At 38.5% G+C, this 16,129-nt stretch overlaps 1 pseudogene across 1 annotated transcript in view; it reads right to left on the bottom strand.

Moving 5' to 3' along the window:
- Positions 1 to 4,813: 4,813 nt before the first annotated feature.
- The window catches only part of LOC309978963 (centrosomal protein of 78 kDa-like), a 29,833-nt pseudogene continuing 18,517 nt past the window's right edge, over positions 4,814 to 16,129 (bottom strand). Inside the window, exons 10-14 of the transcript in view lie at positions 8,703 to 8,780; positions 7,296 to 7,454; positions 6,301 to 6,472; positions 5,930 to 5,978; positions 4,814 to 5,374 (exon numbers count right to left, since the gene is read on the bottom strand). The product of the transcript in view is annotated as a centrosomal protein of 78 kDa-like (transcript). The remainder of the gene's footprint in view (positions 5,375 to 5,929; positions 5,979 to 6,300; positions 6,473 to 7,295; positions 7,455 to 8,702; positions 8,781 to 16,129) is intronic.

Below are 16,129 nucleotides of genomic sequence, written 5' to 3' on the forward strand. Positions count from 1 at the left end.
CCCACAAATATTTACATCTACCAAGCACCGTGCTGGCAACTGCAGCTTACCAGTACTTCTTTCCTGGGCCCTGGATAATTTCCAGTAGTTGGTATCAGGATCTAAGCTATCCACTTGATGTGGACACTAGTCCCCTTGTAGCCCTCTCACAGGAGCCTTTAACCATTCGTGGCCAAAAACAAAGGAAATGGGCAAGAGTTACTGCTCTGCTTATCAGAAAGTGTCTCCTAAAGTCTTGTCTCCTAAATCATTTTTCCGGCCCCTTTATAGTAATTCTTTCTTTATTCACATTTCTTGGCCTACTGAACACTATAATCAAATCCGCCCTCAATTTTCTTTTTCCTGAAGTATATAAAACTACATTTTCTTCAGCCTTTTTTTTTAAAAAAAGATAATTATCTTGTTTATTTGTATTTGGAAAATCTAATGAGATCACATATTTAAAAATCACATACTATCACAAGATAGATAGTAGTAGTAATTCCTTCTGGAATATTTTTCCCCCTCATCCAACCAATGTTAGGTCCCTTACCCCCTTTCTTAGCAACTTTTATTAATTTCTTATGTGTCTATCAGAAGTTTTTTGTGGCAAAGGTACATGTGTATGTTTCAGAGGTTACTGTTGTCATGAATTCACAGAAGCCAGAGCCTGGAAAGCATTAAGTGGTCCTGAGCACCCCATTTCCAATGAGAGAGCATAGCAGTGCTCAAACGGCTGGGTGTCCTATAATTCAACTCAATTCTGGCACTATCTACCTGTAGATAGCATCAGATCTCACATGTTAAGGGCTCAGTCCAGCAGGAATGCACACACACACTTCAGGTGCCAGTCACCAAGTATATGTTGTCACCTGTGCTTCTGACCCTTGTACCACAGATCAGAGGTTCCAACGACCCCCTTCTAAGCTTTAATTAATTTGCCCAAGTGACTCATAGAACTCACAGAAATATTCTATTAACTAGATTAACCGGTGTATTATAAAATGATAAAACTCAGCAACAGCCAGATAGAAAACATGTATAGGACGAGGTATGGGGAGAAAGCATGGAGCCCACTCTCCCCAAATCTCCATGTGCTCACCAACTGGGAAGCTCCCTGAACCCTGTCCTTGGGGGTTTATGGAGGCTTCAGTACACAGGCGTGACTGAATAACTCATTGGCCATGGGCAATTGAGCTCAGTCTTGAGTGGCTCTTCCCTGCCCTGAGGGCAAGGGGGTGGGACTGAAAGTTCCAACCTCTAATCACAAGGTTGGCTCCACAGGCTGCCTGCTCCCATCCTTAGGTGCTTTCCAAAGATCACCTTGTTAACATAACAAAAGACACCATTATCATCTCATCACTTAGGAAATACCAAGGGTGTTAGAAACTCTGTGGCAGAAACTGGGACAGAGACCAAAAATATAATTCTTATTACTCCTAAAGCACAGTTATCTAGGTAAATGTTTGTATCACCCCAAACAGGCAGTAGTCACCAGGGAAAATAAGTTAATTGCCAGTCTTTTCTATTCATTTTTAAAAATCAGATTTAAGAAGAGAATTTTTTTAATGGCCAGTGAAAATGTCTCTTACTTTAGCTCTTGCCCTTTTCTACTTATTATTTATTTTTTCAATTTTTAGTTTAGTTTTGAAAAGTGTCTTTAAGTTATTTTAAGGTTAGAACCGAACCTTCCAGGGTTAAAAAAATATTGCGTCTCTTGAAAGAGATTATTTTAGACTTAGTGAAATGGATTTGACGCTAGAGAACATGTGACATCATACATTTGACCTTTTTGAAATGATTTATGTTATATCAGCTACACTTTAAGTCCAGCAACTGTAACCAAAAAAAAAAAAGAAAAAAAACCCCTACTAATTAAGGCAACTTTGCAGATTGATGGCATTAGATTATCAATTAAGATCTCAGTTTTAAACCAGATTTTTCCTCTAAATAGTGATCCAAAGAACACTAGTTTTAGGGTCAGTCTAATTAGTCAGACAGCTTCCTGATTGTTTAGCGCCTTCACTTGAAGTTTGTTAAATATTTTGAATATCACCTATGCTCCCATGGGACATTAGTGAATGTGAAGTCAACAAAAAAGAAAAGTAAGAAAAAGGATTTTGTAGTAAAATAAACTTGAGAAATCCTGGGTTCAGTAAATTTAAACATGTTTCGTGACTGCAGGACTTTTGAAATGTGGAATGAGCTATAATGTGCTCTGTGAATTTCATTGTTAAGTAGAGTTTGGTCTGAAGTGTTTTTAAACTTTATTTGGCTCTACAACCCTTTGTCAGTGGAACATTTTAAAGGACTCTTTGTTTCCAGCAACTTTGGAAAATGCTGTTCTGGTCTCAGTTAAGCCCTTGAAATCTTAGCATTTGGAAGGAGATCCACACACAAGCTCATCCAATTTCTGGTACAGAAATCTACCATGTATCCATGCTATAGGCTCACTCAGCTGTGGATGAGTATTTTGATAACAAAATGCTCACTACCCATAAATCAGCTGATTCTATAGTCGGAATGCTGGTCTGTTAGGAGGTTTTAACCTTTTAAGTGCCTTTTACTATTAGAAAATTTTAAGTTTTAAAATTTTGTCTATTGGACCTAGATCTGATCTCTGGATTAAGATAAGTCCTACTCAAGTAAAAGAATCCTTATTTTTCAAGGATGATTTGTACATGAAAAAAAAAAATCCATGTACTTAAAATCATCTGTAGTGACTGAAGAGTAATTGAAAATACATTTGAAAATAATTTTCATTTGAAATTTATGTCAAAATATGTTGTTATATAAACGAATCCAGTATATTTTCTGTTATAGCCAGTAAAATTTAGGTTAAATTTTAATTAAGCACAAGTGCCACAATTAAAAAAAAAGAATTACATTTTGTTTTGAGTGATTATTTCAGCAAAACTGGTTTATGGGACAGTAAACTGTCCTTCACTGCATGTTCAATGTTAGCAGCTCAAACAGGCTAATTCTGGTAAAAATTCAACAGTTTTCCGAGGCCTTCTCTTAATTATTTGATACTCAATTGTTTTTTCTTTTACTTCTATTGTATCTCTTTTTTAAATTGTTAACTACACATCCTCATTTATCAATGGCTTTGTATGTTTAACCCAGCAGATCTCTGGTATTATTTACAATGGCTTCATGATATTATATCTTTAAAATTCAGAATTTCACTTTAAAGTTGATTTGAATTTTATTTCTATTATATGGTATTATGTTTATGTTATGAATCCATCAGTGAGTAATTTGCTGAAACAGGATGATCAGTTTGCTGACTTAGAAGGGCTGGAATCTATAGACACCTTAAAATTAGGATGTAGATAACGAATAGTTGGATGACAAGAAATCCTGTTATATGAAAACAGGGATAATGAGTGTTCCAAATCTTATCTTTTCTGTTCTTACTTTTCTCCAAAGGTTAGCTCTAGAGTCCTTAATTCTCCATTCAGTATTAAATTATTGACTATTTTGCCACAACTACTGAGCCTGCGCTGTAGAGCCTGCGAGTCACAGCTACTGAAGCCTGTGTGCCACAACTACTGAACTCCATGCACCTAGAGCCCATGCTCTGCAACAAGAGAAGCCACCAAAATGAGAAGCCTGCACACCGCATAGACGAGTAGCCCCCGCTCACCGCAACTACAGAAAGCCCGTGTGTAGCAATGGAGACCCAACACAGCCAAAAATAAAATAAATACATTTATTTTTTAAAAAGTGGATGTATTTAAAAAAACCCCAAAAGGTCCTACTGTATAGCACAGGGAACTATATTCAATATCCTGTGATAAACCATAATGGAAAAGAATATGAAAAAGAATGTATATAAATGTATAAATGAGTCACTTTTCTGTGCAGCAGTAATTAACACAACACTGTAATTCTATACGTCAATAAAAAATAAAATTTAAAAAAACTGCCATAAAAATCACCACAGAAGGGGGACTTCCCTAGTGGTCCGGTGGTTAAGACTTCGCCTTCCAATGGAGGGGGTGAGGGTTCGATCCCTGGTTGGGGAGCTAAGATCCCACGTGCCTTGCGACCAAAAAACCAAAACATAAAACAGAAGCAATACTGTAACAAATTCCATAAAGACTTTAAAAATAGTCGACATCAAAAAAAATCTTTAAAAAAATCACATAAATCAGAAACAAATGAAACATAATAAAGTCCATACATTAAAAAAAAAGAGCATGGGTTCTGGTCACATCCCAGCTTCCCACTTACTTACAGCTGTGTAATTCTGGGCAACTCACATAATGTCTCCTCAGACTCCTCATCTATAAATGGGGATGGTAATAGTTCCCTACCTCATAGTGTTGCTGTAATCCATAAACACGGTTAAGTGCCTTGGTAAATTGTTTGATGCTCTCTGGTTATTGTGAATTAAAATATGTCAATGGCTTCTGGCCATACGATTTATAATAGTTTGACAGTTAACCAAATGGTAAAACTATGCCATTTATTATTCCCATCTCTTTTTACCCCTTACCCTGTTTTGTTGTTTATGTTTTCTCCCACCACAGAGTGTTAGTTCCAGGAGAGCAAAAGCTTTATTTTGTTCACTGCTGAAAGCAATAGCACCCAGAAAAGTACTGTACATATGAAACCCTCAGTAAACACTAGCTGAATGAATGGTGCAAACTGTCACAAGGAAAAATACACCAAAACTTTCATTATAATAAAAAAGTATAGATAAATCTTTCTCTAATGGCTTCCAGTCAAGTATTTTAAAACACCATATGCTATAATAAAAACATAAATAATTTATTAAAATTTGAAGGCAAAAACATAATTTTAAAAGATTTTAAAAGATTTAGACCTATGTTAGGCGTGATGGAATATGGATGCTTTCTGGAAATTCACAATCAGATCCAAGAGTATCACTTTCAGAATGTTCTAGTAGACTGAGTTTACTTTTAGTTGTCTTTGAAGAAACAGTCACTATTGTACTCTCTTTCTTAACAGAAATGTGTTTTTTCGAAGACTCACTTCTAATTGGTTCATTAAGCAAAGAATTATTTTGCCCAATTCCTTTGCTTTTCTGCTTTACAGGTGAGTCAGAGCAGGAATGCAGGTCCTTCCCAGGTTGTTTCTTAGCAGAGTAGTTTTTGGTATATTATGCTCTGGTCATTTTCTCTGAAGAAGACCTGCTATATCTAGGTAATTCCTCTTCTTTTCTTTGACTTCCAGTTCCAGAAATGACGTCTGCTGAAGGAGAACATGTTCTAGCAATGAAATCTTCAAAAGACTCCTGCTGCTGCTCTGTGACTGCGACCCCCAGGTTGTCTTTGGAAGTTTCTAAGGCCTCCTGAGTAGAGACTGGGACATGGAAGGAGTTGACAGGCAAAGGAATCCCAGCATCACCTGTAATTTTCTGAAACTGGAGGGAAAGACAAAAGACAAGACAAAAATTCAGTGATGAACAAAGCCAACCATTAAAAAGTAGAGTTCAAAACTTCAGTGTTACTCTGTGATCTTATTATTAACACAGTCAATTGATTATTCAGAAGATTTCAGAGCCAGTTTTTCTCTTAATTATATCCTGCCAAGTGATTCTCAGCTTAACCTAGCTATATCCAAGGCTATGTCCGCTACATTTTCAGACTTTGGTGACTGGGGTAGTTATTACCCATTTCCTTCCCCTCACTAAAAATAAAACCCTACTCTGTAAGAAAATTAATTTCTTTGCTATCCTCCAGGCACATGTGAACAGTATATAATATGGTTTGTGACCAGACTGTCAGTTCCCAAGACCAGTCAGTTCCCAAGACCAGTCTGAGATTGGCTGAGCTGGGCGAAGGGGGCTCCAAGTGAGGCTGGAGGAAAAGCTGACAGGTTTCCCCTCCGATTCCCATGACCAGGTGAGTCACTGTAATATCTTACGTATCAGCTATGTCAAGATTACTTATTTTAAAAATTATATCAGTACGTGTACCTCCATTAGTGTTCCTTCATTGTTAAGCTGACTGCATACAAATAGAAACCTAGATAAAATATGAATAGAACAGACATTTATACAACTTAAAATTTGGAATATTTTCTGTAATGTTTTCTTTCTTCATTAAGGAGAGTTTGCTTTAACTCATACACTTTCTAAAGAACTTCCAGTTTTCTTATGTACAACAATACAGTATCATGAAACAGGCCCACATTTACTAATCTCAGATTTGGGGAGGACTCCAGAGTCTTCTAGCTCCCGAGCATGTGAACTATTAGAGACTGACCATTATTATTTTCTCTCTGACTTGGTCATTTCCTTTTTGCTAATCACTCTTAGAATCCTTAAGTGCTGTCCTCTCCACTTACTTGGAGATTTTGCGTTGGTCCTGGGGCACTCTGCTTTGACTCTGATTTTTCTTCTTCAAGTGCCTTCTTTTCTTCTTTAGGTGGACTACTAACAGTAGAATTCATCTGGGGATGACCTAGTAAATGAAAATCTGACTGATCTATACCAGCCATTGTGGCCAGCTGCCCAAGCCTGGACCAGAGGAGGAAAGGAGAAAAGATAAAGGTTATTATAATCACAGAAGAGCAGTTTAGATTTCCCCAGACCTACAATCATGAAATACTTCTAAAATCTTAAAAGCCAACATCCTACTCCATACTACAAGCCTCTCTCTCCCCCAAATTCTCAGCCCTTTCCAGATTCATCCTCTAGGAGACATCCCACTGTCTCACTAGCAGCTTCAACATGTACCATGCACCCCGTCCACTGCCAGTCACACCTCCATTCCCACACTTCTTTACCACCTTTCCTCCAGTTTCCAAGAATGTGTTTGTTCCTTCCTTCCCAACACTCAACTCATTTCACTGACAAAACACCACTCCATCACCTATCAATCTCCACTTCCCTCTTTCAGCAAAATTGCTCACGGTTGAGAACCACTGACCTATATCTTCCCTGCAGATTAATAATAATTTTTATGCCTAAGACAAAAATAATTTTAATTCAAACTTATCAAACAAGCAAAGTAAATGAAAGATAGGAAAATTCTTATCCATTCCCGAATATTTTCAATGAAAACTGCTTTCAATTTAGTCTTTACAAAAAACTGTACCTACTAATTACTCTCTACAGGTTACTCTTTTATAATGGGCTCCCCACTCTACCAAAGCAGGCTCCCCTATTGGCATTTCTTAAAAAATTTAATTCCTCCTTTTAAAACGTCAACTATATTACTTATAATTACACTAAATTTGGCTAAATATGGCCACGTAAGTGATGAAAATTGCTCCAGTTCCTCAGCAAACTACCATTACAGTCGCAAAGAGAAGAACGCCATGAAGAGAAATGAACTAACCCAGCATCTTTAAGGAGATCCAAGAAAGCATGGAACTTCTGAAAAGAATTCTCAGTGCTGCCCAAAACACCTTCATCATCCAGGATCATGCTTGTGGACATGAAGGGCTTCAGACAAAGAGAAAGTTACATTTCTTAACTGGGCATTTTCATGTTCTAGCTATAAAAGAAGACGGAAAATGTCTGACATGATTTTTTTCTCATTGTCATCAAAAGTAGTCTTGCCTAGTTTCAAGGAACAAAACTAAAACACTCAAAATGTAATTAATCTGTAATTAACCTAACTCTCCACCAGTAAAGACAGAGACCATTATCACATAATAACCAAAACCCCCAGGCACCCAACAAAGTTTCCTATATAACGCTTAGGTGGTATATAAATAAACCAAAGTTATCGTTTTATTAATGATCTTTCATGAAAGATCACATTTCTAACTGGTTCAATTCATAATGGAGCCTCATTCCACATCAGAAAATTACCTGCTTTAAGTTTCCCTTAAATTAGAAAGTGAATTATATAATCTGATCTGAACAAAACATATTACAACTCTGCTGAATGTTAAGAATTAACTTTAGTGAACAAAATATCTAATGCTTAACGTTTAAAAGTCCTAAATCATACCCAACCCAATTTATTAAATGTACGATCACCAATGTTTTCTTTGGCTCCTTCAAAATATTCACTCCCGTGCACTCTTCCCCTTCCGCTCATCACCTATGCACTTAAAACCCCCTATAAGCTCAACTCCAGTATTTCTCAGAAAGGCTGTTATGTTCATGATGCCCCTTTTGCCTTATATAAGCAGGTGCTCACCACTTATTGAATGAGTGTCCGCCAATCCAGTGGATATGCACTTTGAAAAATTCCTCCCTACGCTCAACCTCTGATAAAGTATATTTAGAACTTTTTAGATTATGCCCTGCTTTCATGCACATTACCTAATGTAATTCTTACAGTATATATTTTTATCTTTCATTGCATTCTTAGAAGTTTTCCAATACCTTAAATTTATTTAAATGATTCACTTTCCTAGTTCATTGCCAGGAGAGTCTCATCATGTCTTTTATGCTACTGTATATATAGTATATGCACAAAAAGTGCTTTCTTGAATCAAAGAATCATGAACAGATCATAAGCTAATGTCATAAAGCGCGTGTGCGTGCGCACACATACACACACACACACACACACACACACACACACAAAACGAGATTTTCATATTTTTAAAAACATGCTTTCTGGAATATAGATCATATGATCACTAAATACCAGTAAATGCAAAAGTCCATATGATACAACCAATTTGCAACATATTACAGTTTTAAAGTTTACAAACTATGTGTATATGGATTAAAATCAAATCGAAATAAAACCAAAACACTCCCAAAAGTATAAGAAATTGTTTACTTCATTGACTCATTTATCAGCCTTAAGTCTTATTACTCTTTCCTCCTTTAACTGCTTTAGGCACTCCTCCAGTTTTTCCTAAACAGAGTAAATGTTATAACTAATTCGTAGTATAATATCCAAAAGCCTTTCCAGCTATAGGACTCATCAGGATTTAGGGGCAGAGCCAGAAGTGAACTCAGCTTTTAGTCTGCTACTGGTAATATCATACCATGCTAGTGAAATGAATTATCAAAATCTATCAAATTAGCATAGTAAAGATTTATTTAAATTCCACTTTTTCCAACATAAATTTGTGGCAGCCCACCATAAAAGGCATATGCGTATAACATAGCAAGTCAGAAATAAATAGTTAAGAACAAGAAAGAAAAGTTCTATTTTTATTTGTGGGTCTCTTTATAGTAGGAACTCCTATTAATGAACATGCTTAACACACCTGAATTGCATAACTGCAGATTCAAAAGCATTTTTTTTAAAGTAATCACTTTATTTTATTTTATTTTTTTTATTGCGGTACACGGGCCTGTCACTGTTGTGGCCTCTCCCGTTGCGGAGCACAGGCTCCGGACGCGCAGGCTCAGCGGCCATGGCTCACGGGCCCAGCCACTCCGCGGCAAGTGGAATCTTCCCCGGATCGGGCATAAACCCGTGTCCCCTGCATCAGCAGGCAGGTGGACTCTCAACCACTGCACCACCAGGGAAGCTCCAAAAGTGATCACTTTTAAAGCAATTTACAGTCAAGCACTGTTCCTGGAGTTCCCTGGGCATTAAATCTAATCATCAAAACCCTAAGAGGGGGCTTCCCTGATGGCGCAGTGGTTAAGAATCTGCCTGCCAGTGCAGGGGACATGGGTTCGAGCCCTGGTCCGGAGAGATCCCACGTGCCACGGAGCAACTAAGCCCGTGCGCCACGACTACTGAACCTACGCTCTAGAGCCCCCGAGTAAAAACTGCTGAGCCTGCGTGCCACAACTACTGAAGCCTGCGCGCCTAGAGCCCGTGCTCCGCAACAAGAGAAACCACCGCAATGAGAAGCCCACACACCACTACGAAGAGTAACCCCCGCTCGACGCAAGTAGAGAAAGTCCGAGAGCAGTATCAAACACCCAGCGCAGCCAAAAACAGATAAATAAAATAAATTTATTTAAAAAACAAACCGTACGAGGAAAGAACAATCACTAACTCCATGTTATTTTACAGGTGAGGGAAACAGAGGCAGAGAAGTAGAGTAAGTAGAGCAGCACAGCCAAGGTCACACCACTAAGTAGCAGAGCCACACTGTGGACTCAGGAAGCTGGGTGCCATTCCTGCTCACGGAGGTGGTAGTCTTCCCATTCACCAAGGTCACTGAAATAAAATGAACACTGATAAACTCCCTTAGGAGTTTCAGGAAATAAGACACTTCGGTCCGTGAAGTGGGGACACTGCTTGCAATAGGCAGAATTCTAACAGAGCCCCTAAGACTCCTACTTACGGAAGTACACAAACCTTCCACTTATCCAATCAAACTCTAAATCTAGGTGCTGCAGTGAAGGGATTTTGCAGACGGAATTAAGGTTCAAAATCAGTTGTTTTTTTTAAGATGGGGAGATTATTCTAGGTGGATGTGACCTACTCAGGCACCCCATGAAAAGGACCTGAACTCTTCCTGAATTGAAGTACAAAAGGGACAAGAGGGAGACTCTCCATTGCTGGCTCTGAAGAAGTCCAATGGTGTGGCAGGGAAGGCAAGTGAGAGGCCTCTAGGAGCTGAGACTGTCCCCCGAATGACAGCCAGCAAGGAAATGGGGACCTCTGTCCTGCAACTGCAGAATCTGAATTATGCCAACAAGCCGAAGAATCTTGGAGCCATTCTTTCCCAGAGCCTCTGGATGCTAACACAGCCAGACTGACATCTTGATTTCAGCTCTGTGACCCACACAAACTATGGTGAACATCCAACGTTTGGGTCTCAATGTCTTACACTTAAATTTCACGTGCTTTAACACTCTCAGGAGGGAACGCACATGTTCCCGTGTGTATCTGAGCAGGAAACCCAGTCATGCTGTGCCTGGACTTCTGACCTGCAGAGCTGTGAGCTAGTCAAATAGGTATTGTTTTCAGTCAGTAAGAGTGTAGTAAAAGAATCAATATCCTACTCAACCTCCAGGTTCGTGAACAAAATAAATGACTGTCATTGTTTTAGGCCACTGTTTCGGGGTGGTTTCTTATGCAGCGATAAACAATCAGAATTCCTATACTTATGAAAACAGTACGGTATACCTTTTAACTGCTTTGAACAATCACTTAAAGAATGAGGAACTCTATTATATGCCATCATTGGGAGAGGAACTGGTATCACTTTCTGAAGAGTAACTCTTGGTACCTAACAATAATCCTACATCAGGGGTTTACCCTAAGGAAATCAAAGATGTGGGCAAAGATTTATCTACCAACATGATGTCATAAGATTGTTTATAACCAAACCCTAGAAGAAAGCTAAGAGCCTCCAAATTGGGACTGGTTTAAAGAAAAACAGCTCACTGTCTGAAGGAATGCGCTATGACAAGAGGTCTCAACCAGAGTTAATGAATGGGCTTCAGAAGTTCTACATTCATAATATATCTGTGCGTTTTTCCTGGGAGATGATGCAAAAGCTTAATCAAATTGTCTGATGTAGAAGAGTATTTAGTGACATGGCAAAATATTTTTGGTACTTTTTTAAGACAAAAGAGCAGATTAGGTGTGTGTACATGCAGAGGTGGCTTCTATTTCCTTCAAGAAGCTGTTCATTGTTTACAAACATTTGCTCAATGAACATATATTTTTATATTCAGAACATGTTTAAAAAACTGAGAGTCTAAGAACTTCAAATTCTTTAATGTTCCATTACTAAAGCCAGTCAAGTTTTCAATGGGGAAAAAGGAAAAAAAAATGCAAAATTCCTCTACTTTTAATATGATGGTTTAATCAATCTTCTAATTGTGTTAGAAGTGTTAAATTTTTGTGAAAAAGTGTATCCTCCTCCTACAAAGTATTCATAATTCATGTCCCTTACATGGAAATATGGAACCAAAAAAGTTAGAAAGTAAAATTGCTTGATATTCTATTACTTAAGTAAGACTAATGATAAGGCTTTGGAATAATTTTCCTTCCTGTCATCTGCTCTCCTTCCTCCCTTCTGTACACCGGCTAGGGTGATTTTTCTGGGACAAAGCTTCCATCATATTGGATATCAAATTTTATGTTCAACTTTTCTCCATTTAACATTGAAATCAATCATTTCTCATATAATCGGGGATTCATAACCGTGATTTTTTTTTTGTGGGCTACAAAATATTCCACTGAGTGGGTTTACTGGTTAACCATTTTACACATTTAAATTCTTTCCAACTTTTCAATATTATCAGACAATAACCGTTTTTATGCATGAAAGCTTTTTTCCATATTGAGAATAACGTTCTTAAAATAAATCCATGAGTTTGAGATCAAAGCAAATGAACATTTTTAAGGCTCTGAGGTACCTATCTCCAAACTTCTTTCCAAAAGATTTCTGAGATTCTACACTGCCATCAGCGATGTATCACTTGGTATATAACCTCTACTATAACTGTTGGCTTACTTCCTCACTTAGAGTGCAAGTTATTTGAAGATAGGGGTGTATTTTATTAAGTGTTTACCCCCAGCACCTGTGCCTAGCACAGCATAGACGGTCAATAAATAATTGCTTAATAAGGAAAATCCCTGCCAATACAAGATGTATGTGTGTGAAAGACAGACTGTGTGTTTTTCTCTAACTGGATAGATGAAAACGTGTCATCTTCTTTAATGTGCAATTTTTTTGCTTATAATTAGTAATTAAATTTCTCTTTTAGATTATATTGTAAAAATTCAGATTCTCTGAGGCAAATGGGCCTGGCACTACCCATTAGCTATATAACCTTGGACAAGTTCTATAACTCTAGGCCTCAACTTCCTCATCCAGAAAATGGAGATAAGCTCCCATATCACAGAGCTCTTGTGAGGATTACATGAGTTAAAACACATATAAAATTAGAAGAGTGCTTGGTACATAGAATATGTTCAATTAATGCTGAATGAATGAACATGTGAATGCAAACAGTAGTGAAGGGCTTAAAATGAAATGGTCTCATCCCACTCCCACATCCAGCACTCAAGAAGCGACCGATTCTTTACGCAGGTTTTTAATTGTAAAATACGATATGTGTACTGAGAAGTGCACAGAACAAAACTGTCAATGTGACAAATAAAAAGAGAATACTCACGTAAACACTACTCGAATCTGAAAGTATTGATACTTGTCAGCATCTCAAACCCCCCCCCCCATATCCTTTTCTCATCACAAGCTCCTTCCCTCTTCCAGGTTAAACACCATCCTCACTTCTTGACAATCCTTTCCTTTAACCTGCATGCATCCCTAACAAAAGAGTTTAGTTTTGTCAACATCTAACTTTATGTAGAGGATCATAGTATATGAAGTCTTTTCTATCTTATTTCTTTCTCTCAACGTTGGTTTAAAAAATTCATCCACATTGCTGCCTGGAGCTCTAGTTCATTCAATTTTATTGCTGGATAGTTTTCCCACTGTACGAATACACAAAATTTATTTAATTTTTGACTCTTAATGGACATTTGGTTTGTTTTCAGTTTGTGCTAATGCAAATCATGGACAGGAATCCTGCTGTACCGGTTATTCTGGTGCCTTTACACAGGGCGGGGGTGAGGGCTGCTGGCTCACAGGCTATTTATATACCTTCAGTTGATGGAGAGTGCTAAATGCTTTCCAAAGTGGTTGTGTCGATTTATACTCCAGTATAAGCAGGGTAGAAGATTCTCATAGTACTTCAGGTCTACAGCACCTGAAACTACCAGACTTTATTTATGTATTTGTCAATCTGATTGGCATGTAGTTTCCTTGGTTTTGACTCACTTTTCTCTTATTACTTAATGAAGTCGTACACTTTTCTGTGTTTACTGGCTGTTTGGATTTCCTTTTCATGAGGTTTACATCAATAGTTATTTTTTATTTATTTTTTTATTACTATTTATTTATTTTTGGCTGTGTTGGGTCTTCGTTGCTGCGTGCAGTCTTTCTCTAGTTGCGGCAAGCGGGGGCTACTCTTCATTGCGGTGGCTTCTCTTGTCATGGAGCACAGGATCTAGGCACGCGGGCTTCAGTAGTTGTGACACGTGGGCTCAGTAGTTGTGGTTCGCAGGCTCTAGAGCGTGGACTCCGTAGTTGTGGCGCACGGGCTTCACTGCTCCGCAGCATGTGGGATCTTCCCGGACCAGGGCTCGAACCCGTGTCCCCTGCCTTGGCAGGCAGATTCTTAACCACTGCGCCACCAGGGAGGTCCAACTATTGTTATTTTGAATTCTTCTCCATTTCCAAGTAATACTCTTACATGACTATTTTCTCACTAAATTGGAGGCATTATCTGTTCACTTTCTAACTTACTACTAAGTAAGGGTTTAGTTCCTTTACACTCTTTCCTATGTCCACACTGCTCTGTAATGTCATCATGAGTTATTCCACTGCTCATGATCTCTTTGACTTGTAGTGATATACTTAAAAACCTACATTGTTGATCAACTATAAACTCTCTCAACGTCACGCTTTGTAAAATGAGGACATTCATACCATCTTCCCTTTTTTCTACCTCCTGTCTACCTTCCAAACCTAGCTTTTACGTTGTCAAAGTTGAAATTTATATTCTGTTCTATGTGCAGTTAAGTCTTCTGTTATTCGAGAGTCAGTAAGGAGTAAGGTTTAAGAGAACAGGCAGAGAGCCTCAACTCAAAGCCTCAATCCAACCTTAAAATAGGTACAGCCTGGGCAAGTTCCTTCCCTGTCTTAGTTACCTGTTCTCAAAAGTGGGAATGGGGCATCCCTGGTGGCACAGTGGTTCGGAGTCCGCCTGCCAATGCAGGGGACACGGGTTCGTGCCCCGGTCTGGGAGGATCCCACATGCCGCGGAGCAGCTGAGCCCGTGAGCCATGGCCGCTGGGCCTGCGCATCCAGAGCCTGTGCTCCGCAACGGGAGAAGACATAACAGTGAGAGGCCCGTGTACCGCAAAAAAAAAAAAAAAAAAAGTGGGAATGATATTAGCACCAACCTCATAAGGCTATTCAGAGGATTAAATGAGTTAATATATGCAAAAACACTTAGAGCCTAATATATACTAAGTACATACTAGTACACAATACATTTCAGTACATACCAACTTAATACTAATACATACTAAGTATAGTTTACTTTAGTTATTAGTGATTACATGCAAGTTGACGATAAAAGCTGCAAACCAAGACAGTATTGCCATTATTACAATTAAATTAATATTGCCCACTGCAGATGTACTGTGTCTCTGTGTACAGACTACACCTTGTTCCATACTGTGCCAGTGTCACTGCCCTTGTGCAGGGTGACCACATACCCCAAGCCGCCTTGGGCTGTTCCAGTTTATACCTGTTGTCCTGATGTTACAGCATTAGAGCGCCTCCTTACACTATTGAAGTGTAAGGAGTTTGGACAAGTTCTGGTTTGGACAACAAATTAGACAGGTGGTCATTACCCCTGTGTGTCACTGAAAAGGGGGACACCTATAGTGTCAAGTTTAAGTGGATTCTTCTCTTCCTCTCCAATAGTACGTTAAAAATCAATGATAGTTTAGTTTGCTTCATGTTTATGTCCATATAGCCTTTTGTCCTCTGGAGTTCAAGTTCCTTCTCCTCTTCCTCTCCCTCCTCCCTTCCAACAGTGCCTAATACCAAGTAAGTACAATATGCCTCAAGGTGTTTCTCAGCTCTCAATCACACAATCAATAGAAGCCTCTCCACTCTAGACTAGCTGCAATCTGCACCGAATCCCCTATTACCTTCCTTCTTGGTTTATTGCCTCATTTTGCTGGATTATTTCTATAAATAGCTTAAGGTGTAGCACAGGAGGTCAAATTTTCAAATTTCTTTGTGTACAAAATATCTTCTTCAGCCTCCACTTATGACTGATAGTTTGGCTGGATACAAACCCCTAGGGTGAAAATTATGTGCCTGAAAAACTTTGGAGGTATCTTTCTAATGCCTTCCAGGATCCATGGTGCTGACAAGTATGATAAGGTCAGATTTTAACTCTTTTTTTTAGGTGGCCAGTATTTTTCTCTCTGGAATGGATGTATCCTCTCAGTATTTTATTCTATTTTATTTTTTCAGTATTTTAAAGTTTCACAATGAAGGGTGCCTAGGTATGAGGCTATTCTTGCTCATCTTGCGTAACTGTTTTCAATCTGAGGCCTGATGTCTACTTTCAGCTGTGGGGAATTTTGTTGCCCTTTGACAGCTTCCTTCCATTTTTTTTCTGGGTCTGGAGTTTCTAATAGTAACATGTTGGATCTCCCAGATGCAGCCTCTCTAACATATTTCTATCATCACT

The sequence above is a fragment of the Leucopleurus acutus genome (genome assembly GCF_964270905.1).
Source record: "Leucopleurus acutus genome assembly, contig: HAP1_SCAFFOLD_479, whole genome shotgun sequence".
NCBI lineage: Eukaryota > Metazoa > Chordata > Mammalia > Artiodactyla > Delphinidae > Leucopleurus > Leucopleurus acutus.